This window comes from Danio aesculapii, chromosome 6 (genome assembly GCF_903798145.1).
Source record: "Danio aesculapii chromosome 6, fDanAes4.1, whole genome shotgun sequence".
NCBI classification, from domain to species: Eukaryota; Metazoa; Chordata; class Actinopteri; order Cypriniformes; family Danionidae; genus Danio; species Danio aesculapii.
Genome location: NC_079440.1, coordinates 58758469 through 58771563, shown reverse-complemented (window position 1 = coordinate 58771563; position 13095 = coordinate 58758469). Strand labels below are relative to the sequence as shown.

General features: G+C 38.6%; 1 long non-coding RNA gene across 1 annotated transcript; it reads left to right on the top strand.

Annotated features, from left to right (window-relative positions):
* Positions 1-10109: 10109 nt before the first annotated feature.
* On the top strand, positions 10110-12220 carry LOC130231177 (uncharacterized). Its single transcript, XR_008837996.1, has 4 exons — positions 10110-10423; positions 10875-11028; positions 11118-11194; positions 11843-12220. It is a non-coding gene; the product is annotated as an uncharacterized LOC130231177 (long non-coding RNA).
* The last annotated feature ends 875 nt before the right edge of the window (positions 12221-13095 follow it).

The window sequence follows — 13095 nt, the reverse complement described above, 5'->3', positions numbered from 1 at the left end:
CAGAATGCAAAAGTTTTATTAATATATATTTTTTTAACTTATATAGTTAAAAATATATATTTATTATTTATTTTCCAAGGTGTATATAACTGTTACTGTAAGAAAATATCAGCATTCTGTACATACTTTCAGTATTACCTTTGCTTCAACTGACCCGATCTAATCCTAATTATATGAAATGAGCCTGCACCCTAGCAGGTTTGAGCTACCAGAACTGTTGCTATGACAACAACTCTTGGATTAGTTTTGAAGAACGAAACAATCCTGGATCATGTCAACTCGTCAATATCCAAATCCAGCTAATTGAGTAATCCACGCATGAAGAACGGACCCCTGAAGCATTGCTCAGAGATCAGGGGTCCGTTCTTCATACCTGGCTTAAAAGATCTAAGATGATTTGGCAGATCCTGGATCTGTTAATCTTGATAACTGATCTCTGGCTAATTTGGTTCTTCAAACAAGTTCGTGAATCAGATTAAAATGTCTGGATAAACTGATCTGAGATCGCTATGTGTGTCATGAAGGACAGATCTATCAATCCTCGAAACCAGGATCAGCAATGCAACGATTGGCTGACGGCACAGCAGCGTAATGACATCATCTGATAAATATTCAATTATCCATGTAAGCTAAATTACATCAAATTCATAGCAAACTGTTAGTTAAATATAAGACTTCTGTTTATTTTAGCCATAGTGCAAATGAAATGTCATCAATATTATGCTCCAACTGAAATGTTACTCTGAGAGATCAGGAGAAAGGGCCGGGATCATACTTTAGCTGTTCATTCTGCAGTTAGTTTTCAGGGCACATTATTCACAGACTAAATCAGTCTGTGATATAGCGATAGACTGTGTCACGAGCATTAACGGCATTATCTGGATAGACTTATTAAGTAGTGAACTTGCGTTTACAGTATGTGACTTACACTTTCGTTGAAAAAAGCACCTAATGTCCACCTTTTTTGCTGCCGCCATCTTTACTTGTGTATCACCCAACACACCATACTGTAGCACGGGAAAAAGCAATCCACCGCGGTACGCGCTGCTTGTATATGAAGGCAGCCACGGTCTCCATGGTCTAGGTTAATGTTGACATTGCGATTTTTTTAAGTGGATTAAATTATTGGTGGGGACATTTTAACGGTCGGTGGATATTGGTGGGGACGCGTCACCTCCGTCCTCCCTAAATCTACGCCACTGATAGTAGTATTATAGTAGCCGGTTTCTTAATCGACTATATATATATATAGTTAAAAATATATATTTATTATTATTTTCCCAGGTGTATATAACTGTTACTGTAAGAAAATATCAGAATTCGGTACATACTTTCAGTATTACCTTTGCTTCAACTGACCCAATCTAATCCTGTTTATATGAAATGAGCCTGCACCCTAGCAGGTTTGAGCTAGCAGAAATGTTGGTATGACAACAACTCTTGGATTAGTTTTGAAGAACGAAACAATCCTGGATCATATCAAATCGTCAATATCCAAATCCAGCTAATTGAGTAATCCACGTATGAAGAACGGACCCCTGAACCATTCCTCAGAGACCAGGATAAAAGCAGAAGATTCCAGTAAATCTCAAAACTAATCATTCGTTAATCTATTTTCATTCGGCTTAGTCCCTTATTTATCAGGGGTCACCACAGCGGAATGAACCGCCAACTATTCCAGCATATGTTTTAAGCAGCCGTTCCAGAAGTAACCCATTACTGGGAAACACCCATACACTCTCACATATACACACACACATTCATTAAGGTCAGTTTAGCTCATCTACAGTAATTCAGCTATACTGCATGTCTTTGGCCCAGCCAGGACTCGAACCAGCGACCTTCTTGCTGTGAGGTGACAGTGCTAACCACTGAGCCATGTGCCACCCTCAGAAGTGATCATTATCTTTAATATCTTTAGCAAAATAGGTACTTTAAAGGAATAGTAACCCAAAAATGACATTTTACTCATCCTTTACTTGTTCCAAACCTGTTTTAGTTTCTGTCATCTGTTGAACACAAGATAAGATATTTTGAAGAATGTTGGAAAAAAAGCATCATCCATTGACATTCATTCATTTATTTCCTTTGGCTTAGTCCCTTATTAATCAGGGGTCACCAGAGCGGAATGAACCACAAACTATTTTAGCATATGTTTTACGCAGCAGATGTCCTTCCAACCGCAACCCAGTACTGGGAAACACCCATACACTCTTGCATTCACACACACTAATACACTACATCCAGTTTAGTTCATCCAATTCACCTATAGCACATGTGTTTGGACTGTGGGGGAAACTGGAGCGCCCAGAGGAAACCCACACCAAGACGGTGAGAACATGCAAACTCCACACAGAAATGAAACTGACCCAGTTGGGACTTGAACCAGCAACCTTCTTGTGAGGTGACCGTGGTAACCACCGTGCCGCATCTATTGACTTTCATTAATTTTCCTTTAGCTTAGTCTATTTATTCAACATGGGTCGCCACAACGGAATGAACCGCCAACTATTCCAGCATATGTTTTATACAGCGGATGCCTTACAGTAGTAACCCAGTACAGGGAAACACCCCTTTGCACACACATTCTCACACACTCATACACTACAGCCAATTTAGTTATTCAATTCAACTTTAGTGCATGTGTTTGGACTGTGGGGGAAACCAGAGCACCCGGAGGGGAGAACATGCAAACTCCACACAGAAATGCCCAGCTGGGACTTGATCCAGCAACCTTGTTGCTGTGAGGCGACAGTGTTAACCACTAAGCCACCATGCCGCATCCTTTGACTTTCCTTAATTTTCCTTCGGTTTAGTCCATTTATTCAACAGAGGTCGCCAGAGCGGAATGAACCGCCAACTATTCCTGCATATGTTTTACACAGTGGATGCCCTTCCAACTGCAACCCAGTACTGGTTAACACCCATACATTCACACACACTCATACACTACGGCCAATTTAGTTTATTCAGTTCACCTATAGCACACGTGTTTGGACTGTTGGGAAACTGGAGCAGTACGCCAACACGGGGAGAACATGCAAACTCTACACAGAAACACCAACTGGCTCCGGTGGGACGTGAACCAGCAACTTTCTTGCTTTGAAGTGACAGTGCTAACCCGTGAGCCTCATCCATTGACTTTCAATAACATTTTATAGCAATGAGTATTCTTTGTTCCAAAGCTATGGATGTCAATGGCTGCTGGTTCTCAACATTCTTCAAAGTATATTGGTTTGTGCTGAATGTGGCCAACTTTGAGTAAACTGAATGTAAATTTGGTGTTCTGGTCAGAATGTGATATTAAAATGGCAGATTATCATCGTTTTAAAGTAATAAACTGGCATTATGAACAATATATCTTCATTACAATGCTACAAATGCTTTCAGCCAAGACTGGCCAAAACATTCATTCATTTTCCTTCGGCTTAGTCTCTATTTCAGAAGTCGCAACATCGGAATGAGCCACCAACTCTTCCAGCATAAGTTCGATGCAGCGGATGCCCTTCCAGCTGCAACCCAATACTGGGAAACACCCATACACACTGATTCACACACACTAATACACTACGTCCAATAAGTTTATTCAGTTCACCTATAGCGCATGTGTTTGAACTGTGGAGGAAACAGAGGAAACCCACGCCAACACTAGGAGAACATGCAAACTCCACACAGAAATGCCAACTGGCCCAGCCGGGATTTAAACCAGCGATGTCTTGCTTTGAGGCGACAGTGCTAACCACTGAGCCACCATGACACCCTATCTAATCTAACTTTAGAAGAAAAATCTGACAAAAATTTGTACTTTAAAAGCATAGTTCAGCCAAAAACTTCATCAAGAGTTTGGTATTTAATCAATGGCAGTGGCCCAAATGTGGCCCACTTTGAGTTAATTTGGTGTTGGTCTGAGCTGGTCCAAATGTGGTCTGAAAATAACACATTAATCTGGTTTGTAAAGCCGCTGCATTACAATGCTACAAATGCTTTCAGCCGAGACTGGCCCATATGTCAGCCAGAAGTGCTGTGTGCAGTCAGCAGCCGGTTCTGAATAATTAGACTTTCACCGATGACATCATTGACATTAAGTCAACAGTGGTGCATTTCAGCCGGAGTTGGCCCAAATGCGCGCGCTATCTAGGGAAAGAAATCATTTCCTAATTGAAGAATCCAAACATAACATCAGACCTATTATGCAGTGCAAATTTGTGCACATAAAAGCCCAAGCTTTGTGTGTGATTTACTGAGAAGCACAGCAGCTCATTTTCATAACGTCTAATGCTTCACATACACCAGCGAAAATGAGGTTGCAAACAAGTAGCACTGATGATGAAAAAGTGCATGTTAGGGCAGCACAATATACAGTTGAAGTCAGAATTATTAGCCCCCTTTGAATTTTTTTTTCTCTTTTAAATATTTCCCAAATGATTTTTAACAGAACAAGGAAATTTTCACAGTATGTCTGATAATATTTTTTCTTCTGGAGAAAGTCTTATTTGTTTTATTTCGGCTAGAATAAAAGCAGTTTTTAATTTTTAAACACCATTTTAAGGTCAAAATTATTAGCCCCTTTAAGCTATTTTTTTTTCTTGATAGTCCACAGAACAAACCATCGTTATACAATAACTTGCCTAATTACTTTACCCTAACCTGCCTAGTTAGCCTAATTCAGTGGTTCTCAAACTGGGGTTCTCTGCGGTCGCAGAATAATTTCAAGGGGTCGCGAGAGTGATTTTAAATTGTGTAATTTTCAGTGATTATAATAAATATTTTTCAGTATTACAAGTGAAAGCTAATATTTTCAGATTTTTAAAAAGATATTACTGATGAATTCATAAAGTATTTAGGACACATTCAGGCAGAATGCATCTTTGTACGTGAAATGCAGCGCTCGGGAACAGTTTAAAACTTGTCATGTCAACTTGCCGCAGTAAACAAAGCCTGCAATGCTTGCCCATATAAAGATTTTGCTCCATATTGACATGATAGCATCATGCAGTTGCTGCAGATTTGTCAGCTGCACATCTATGATGTGAATCTCCCGTTCCACCACATCTCAAAAGTGCTCTATTGGATTGAGCTCTGGTGACTGTGGAGGCCATTTGAGTACACATGAAAGCCATGTTTCCATCCAAAAATGCGAATGAATTTTATGCGCAAAACTGGACTATCGCATAAAAGACGTGCGGATAAAGCAGCGTTTCCATCCAACGAGTCAAAAAGAACAAAATCATCACTTCCTGATTATCTGGCTCTAAATATCAACAGTAAAAACTGAATTTGCTGCAGTAGGAGAATCTGCGTGAGTCTTTTCTTTATTTAATAAATGACACCTAAGAAGGCAATCCTGACACGCGGTGAATGTGTGGTGGAGTCTGAAGGTGTGAGACGCGGAACACAGACACTCTTGATTCTGGAGGTCATTAATAATATAATAACACTAATACTTAAACGGTTAAGGCGTTTTAGAATGACCAAAACAACAGTTCAGATGTTTTACAGTGTGCTCAGCCTGCTGGTTTGTCCATTCACACACTTTTTCATCATCACATGATCTCTTATAACAAAATCACATGACCTTTTTAATGCGCATACTGGAATTTGTGTGGTAAAAGTGTTTCTATCATAGTTTATGTGCATCTTTTCTTATTAAATAAAAAGTTTATCCTACTCAGTTATGCGCATGTGTTTTTTAGGCGCAGTTTTGTAAATGTATGCGCATCTTGGCATTTCCATCAACGGGTTTTAAAAAATAGGTGGTTGGAAACGTAGCTATTGTCATGTTCAAGAAACCAATCTGAGATAATTCGTCCTTTATGACAAAACGCGATATCCTGCTGGAAGTAGCCATCAGAAGATGGGTACACTGTGGTCATAAAAGGATGGACGTGGTCAGAAACAATACTCAGGTAGGCTGTGGTGTTGACACGATGCTCAATTGGTACTAATGAGCCCAAAGTGTGCCAAGAAAATATCCCTCACTCCATTACACCACCACCACCAGCCTGAACTGTTGATACAAAGCAGGATGGATCCATGCTTTCATGGTGTTGATGCCAAATTCTGACCCGACCATCTGAATGTGGCAGCAGAAATTGAGACTCATCAGACCAGGCAACGTTTCTCCAATCGTCTACTGTCATTTTGATGAGCCTGTGCGAATTGTAGCCTGTTCTTAGTGCTATACCTAATAAAGTGGCCAGTGAGTGTATTTGCAAGTACAGTAACTTTATAAATTGTTTTTGTGTGTCTGAGAAACTGAAAATATGCATTCCATAATATTCTGTCTCCAGCGCGGTCAAACAAATGAACCAGCTTTTCTGTTAGTGACAGAATATCAATGAGCTGTCACAAGAAACCATTTCCATATATCCATTCATTCATTTTCTTTTCAGCTTAGTGCCTTTATTAATCAGTAGTCACCACAGCAGAATGAACCGCTAACTTATCCAGCATATATTTTACACAGCGGATGCTCTTCCAGCCGCAACCCAACACCGGGAAACACCCATACACCTTGAATTTAGTTTGCCAATTGGCCAATTTGGTTTATTTATTCCCATATGGCGCATGTGTTTGGACTGTGGGGGAAACCGGAGCACCCGGAGGAAACCCACGCCAACACGGGGAGAACATGCAAACTCCACACAGAAATGCCAAATGACCCAGCTGGGGCTTGAACCAGTGACCATCATGCTGTGATGGGATCGTGCTACTCACTTCGCCACGTGCTGCCCCATATACATTATATAAAGCTTTGTAGTGTGAAAGCTTACACTTGTGCAAATTAGTGTGTGTCACTGCATGCCTCAATGTGAGTATTTTATATGTCAAATGTTATAAATCCTTGCAGTGTTTTAATGCAGTGTATTAAGAATATAATATATAAAATGTGTGAGATCTGAAAAAGCATTGAACAAAGGAAAGTCGCATTGCCAGGGCCCTTAAATAAAACCAGAGTGAATTATTCCAGTGCTCTGATTAATGGAGACGTGATCTGTATTGTCAGCTGTCTATTAAGCAACTGGAGCAGCTCAGTTTTGACAGTCCTCCATCCAGACACTGAGTGAGTGAGTGTGTGGGACCCCGAGGGGCCGACGTCTGATGTTCCAGCGGCACACCACTGTCACACAGCAGAAATACACACAAGCACTGCAAATCACACACAACTACACTGTAAAACGGATCTGTTAATGAACAGTTTCAGTATTTTGTGATTCACAAGTGTTTATTTACGGTTGTGAATTGCATTATGGGATGTTGATCTCTGCTCTGTCGACTTTTGATATTGAAAATTCAACTCTACACTGTAAAAAATGGCCGTGATTTCAACGGTAAAACTCTGTAAAAATGCTGAAGTAAAAATCCGTAACCTGGTTAACAGAATGTTTCCTTAATATATACAGCGAATAACCGTAAATTGACCCAGAATTTCGTGTGTGGCGCATCAATTTTTATGCTTATTGTTGACATTATTATGGATCTTTTTAGTTGTTTCCCCATCAGTTATGTACATTAGAGATGTATGTTCCATCTAATGTTGATAAACAATGTTTATTTCATGACTTTAATTTTATGCATGTTACCATACTGGTGTTTAGTAGCTGTGTGAATGACACTGAGCACCTTCTGTACACTGATTCTCTTTTCTACTTGTGGGAACAGTTGCTTGTGATGAGCATTGGTTTATTATGTAACTTTCTCATCACCACCTGCATATGGCTGTGTTAACGTGTTTATCTGTGTAACAAAAGATGTGTAGATGTTGGTAATTCAAAACACAGACCTCTATAAGAGATATATAGACCTATTACCTCTATAAATTAATGAAATACAGTACTTTACTGTAAAAATGAGTAATCGTACCGTTAATTTAACGCATTTATTTTTAACAGTGTACATTTTAACAGTGACTTTTATTGACATTTTAGTAGTTTGAAATAATACAATGTATAATAAGTGAAGTTTATTTATAAACTAATTTCGAGAGGATCACCTGCTTATGATTGCTTGCAGCCAGCCCTGCATTATTGAATTTATGATCCACCAATCAGACGATTCCTAAGCCACTATAAATACCCTAAGTTCCACACGACAGCCATCTTCGTTTGAAGAATCCCCCCTTCCACCCCTACTCCTAATCCTTTCCTAGATGGGTGGCACGGTGGCCCAGTGGTTAGCACTGTTGCTTCACAGCAAGAACATCACTGGTTCTAGTCCTTACCAAGCAGGTCAACGTTTCTGTGCAGAGTTTACATGTTCTCCCCATGCTCATGTGGGTTTCCCCCGGGTTTCCCGGTTTCCTCCCACCATCCAAAAACATGCAACTTAAGTTAATTGAATAATCCAAATCGGCACCATAGACATGCTCCTAGTAGGTATTAACTCTTAAGAGCAATCACTATCTGTTCATTAGCTACTACAGCAGGGGAGTTCTCGAGATCTACCTGAGCTCAAACTCCCCTCTTACCTTGCAAATGGGAGGGAGCCCCAGGCTCGAGGATCTTATGAGCTCAGTGCTCTCTCCCGGGGCAGCATGCCAAACAAACTTTATATTCAATCTTAATATACAACACAAAAAGCTTAATATACAACACCAACTCAGACATTACACCACTGCAAACTATTAAAATGTTCCTAACTCACAACTTTTCAAGATTAAAAGTTGTTGGATGAAAGATCAAGACCGCAAAAAGGAATTCAAAAGCATAAATAAAATAGGAAAATAAAACCATGAATCCCAAAATACAGAAAACTGCTTATTTACAGATGTTTTTTACAGTGTACAGTCAGCGGGGATTTACACGCTCTTCACACAAACACTTTATTACAAACAAAAAAAGTCCAAAGTCTGATGCCACTGAGGAGTTTTCTACAGCACCTGTAAAAAAACCTTCAGTGGAAGTAAAAGATACCAGGCATGCTGAACTTTATGGACCATCAATGTTAGTTCATTCATTCACTCCTTCAGCTTAGTCCATTATTAATCAGGGGTCGCCACAGAGGAATGAACCACCAACTATTCCAACATATGTTTTACACAGCAAATGCCCTTCCAGCTGCAACCCAGTACTGGGAAACACCCATACACTCTCAAATTCTCACACACACAAACACACTATGGCCAATTTAATTACTCCAATTCACCTATAGCGCATGTGTTTGGACTGTGGGAGAAACCAGAGCACCCAGAGGAAACCTACGCCAACACGAGGAGAATATTCAAACTCCACACAGAAATGCCAACTGACACAGTTGGGACTTGAACCAGCGACCTTCTTGCTGTGAGGCAACCACTGAGCCACCATGCCACCTCATCAACATTAGTCCAAACCTTTAGTTTTATTTGTGGACATTATTAAGGATTTTTAAATGGGGAACAAACTAGTTTGAATGTGATGAACACTGGTATTGATTTTTGTGTAATATTTCTATTATTTTTTTATTATTTTGAAGTTTTATTAAAGGATGGTTCACTCAAACATGAACATCTACTCACCCTCAAGTGGTTTCAAACCTCTGAGATTTTTTTTCTTCTGTTGAACACTAAAGAAGATATTTTGAAGAATGCTGAAAACCTGTAACAATTGACCTCCATAGTAAAACAAATGCTATGAAAGTCAATGGTTACAGGTTTTCAACATTTTTCAAAATATCTTATTTTGTGTTTAACAGTTGAAAGAAACCCATAAAGGTTTAAAAACAAGTCCTGGGCCAGTAAATAATGACACATTTTTCTTTTTGAGTGATATGGATGTAGCCATATCACCCTGTAGCCCAAGACCAGCTACTCACTGAAGCTAAAGCCTCATTCACTCTACGGGCGACTTGCAGCGGTGAAGAGTGAGTGACTTCTGCGACCTCCATCAATGCGAGCGACCATTGGCGACCAGGTGGGCCTGTCAAGCAACGCAACAAAGTTGAGAATCCTTCAAATTTATGCAAATGAAGAGCGACTTTCTTGAGCGACAGCCAATAGAAGCACCAGTGGAGCTCACATGAACATCTCTCAGCTGTAGATCTACACATGCAACTACAGTCATAAGTGTGAATAAGGCATAAGAAGCCCTGAGTCTGGTCAGTACCCGGATGGGAGACCACATGGGAAAGCTACACTCAAAAAAATGAACTTTCCTTATTGTTAGTTTTACTATACCCATCCTTGTTCACATTACATAAAACATATTAGTAATTAAATTAACACAAGTAAACTATGTTATTTCTACAAAAATGTAGTGCTGTAGACTTTACTTAATAAGGGTTTGACTGGCCAACTTAACATTGTGGAGTAAAACGCAAAACCCTCTTAAGTTTGGATATTTGTGGATACCGTAGCTGCTTACCTAGAGGTGGAGCACCAGAGCAGAACAGAAGACAAACGAACGCGGGAAGCACATTGAGGAGGAGAAGATGGTGGCTTTGTCAGGTATGAGTATTTCATAACTCTTTACTGTTAAATATTGCCAAGAAAAGTGATGTGAGTGTTCACAGAATTATGGTAATTTATGTTATGAATGTATTTCGGAGTCTTTTGAGTTTTAGCATTTTTAGACAGTTATTCTGACTCGTGTTTCTCAAGGAAAGCATGTGGCAGTGCAAAGACTCCAAGATCACAGTTGTTGAAACACTATAGATTTGTGCATAGATTTAAAACGTGGAATGCGCTACACAGCCATCTTAATCGTAGCCATCCAAAGGAGAACATCTGGTTACCTGCAAGTGTAACGCTAGCCACGTTCAATTGCCATGTGTGTTTTTGCAGCAATATAGATAATAAAATATAAAATTTTTGTCACATCCATAACCACCTAAAAACAGTGAGACAGTGCCTTGTATGAAAGTTATCCTTATTATAATCTTGTGTCTTAAATCCACAGATTGCTGCTGAATTCAGTCGAATCACTACTGTCCCACTAATTCAAACATTTATGTCAAAACAAGATGGTTACACCAGCAAGCTGGCCAGCATCTACCATAAAAGGAGGAATTGCAGGGTGTAAAATTTGGAAACTGATGGCTACCATCGACAAGGTTTGTTATCTGTATTTATGATGCTTGTAAATAATTTCCACATTAGTATTGTGTTTTTTCATTGTCTACACTTAATGTCTCTTCTACAGTATGATACCATCTGAACTTGCATTCTCAGAGCATGTTCTGTGTATCTTAATGAAGACTATGAAACCTCATGTATACAGTAAGTGTTCTCTGGCAGTGAATATATACCAAAATGCCCCTGCAAAATATTGTCAAGGAATATCAATACACACAGTATATTTAACTTGGGGTTGTCAAAAGTACAGACTTCGGTACCAGTCAGTCCTAAAATTAAAAGATTGTGATGATGCTAGCATTTTTCTGAGGAAATTGAGCACAGGTGAGCAGATTCTTAGGCTGCTGATTAACCATAGTGTTCACATGCTCGACATATGATTCTGATTGGCTATAATATTGCTTCATATTGTTGACCGAGTGGTTACACAGATTACATTTACGTATGGTAGCTTTTGAAGATGTCTCTCAGCAGATTTGTCTAAGCAGAAATATTAAGGAACCGCATTAAGCGATTATCAGTGTTCACAGTCACATCTGTTGAGCACAAGAACACTGGCCAATTGAATTTCTTTGGTAGAATGTTGGTTTCTTCACATTTTTAAAATTCAGCACAGAAGCCTGTACTTTTGACCACCCTAACAAACACAGTAAAGTAGTTATTTAAGTAAATGCGGTGCGTGATGTGAAAGATTAAGGAATGGACAGTAGATACAAAATTCTCTAAATGTACAATCTGTATTTTTGTGGAATTAAACTGACTGAACATTGATACTGTTTTTGTGTTTTGTAGGACACAGACTTTGAAAACTCTAAGACATGGGCAATATTGTCATTGGAATCTACATCATCAGACCTGAAGGTGCAGAAGCCTGTGACCCACCATCAGATGTTGGACTGATTTTTGAGGGAGTAAATGTGCTTCAGAACCTTGGCGAAGTCACCTAGGCTTGTGCTCTTTCTTTGAGAGTCATATACAGCTTCAATCTCAGTTATCCTTCAGACCTGAAATACACTTTTGAGTTTTTCCAGAAAGTGTTGCTGGGACTTGATGCACATAAACTGTTACTCATAATACAAGTTCTTAAGAACAAACCTGTTGGTTGAATCAGTACATCATTCTGGACAAATGAAAGAAATAAAGGAAGAAGCTTTTTTTGTGACATTTAAATTGTGTCTGGTTTTAAAATTAAGGGTTTTAATGTTGTCTTTGTCGATGGAACCAACATTTTAAATGGAGTTCTGTAACTTTAAATGGTTAAAATTGTTTGGTTATTTACAAAAATTCAAAGATTTTTCAGTTTTAATCTTTTCTTTACTAATGGCTCGAACGATTTGAGATATCAAAAATTGAGCACTGTATTAGTTTGTGACATGCTGCCTGTCTTAAACTCTTCTTTTCTTTTTCCAAGTAAAATTTATTACTTGAAGTTGCACATAGTAAAAGTACATTTTGGTCAATAGTAAACATTCTTTGTTTTTGTTTTTTTTCATGGTTTTTTTTTTTTTCTGTCTTTTTGAAACGAACTGTTATTTTTGTGGTGGTTTTCATAAATAGAGGCCAGTTGTTTTAACAATAGCTTAAACATTTTGAAATATCAGCAATTGAGCATTGTAGCATTTCGTGATAGTCTTGGAAAAAAAAATTCTTTTGTAAATTCGCTCATACATTTTTCTTACAATATTTGAAGGAAGTAGCACATTGTAAGAATGTTTACTATTGACCAAAATGTTGTTTTTACATTTTTTTCAAACTGTTTTTGAGCGGTTTGTGGATGTTTACAAAAATAGAGGCTATTTTGAATGTTACTCTTACTATTCATTGTTAAGATCAGAAATAGAGTTTAGCAGTATTTTAACATTCCATGTATTTAATTTTTCAAAGTAAGATTATTTCAGATTCTTGAAGCCAGTTGCACATTAAAAGACCTTGTAAATGTTGAGTGTAAAACCTTTGATGTTTTTGTGTATTTGTTTCTAAGGACCTGTGAAATTGAAATAGTTTTATGGGTTTTTAGCAGTTGTATGTTGCAAAACCTTGCAAAA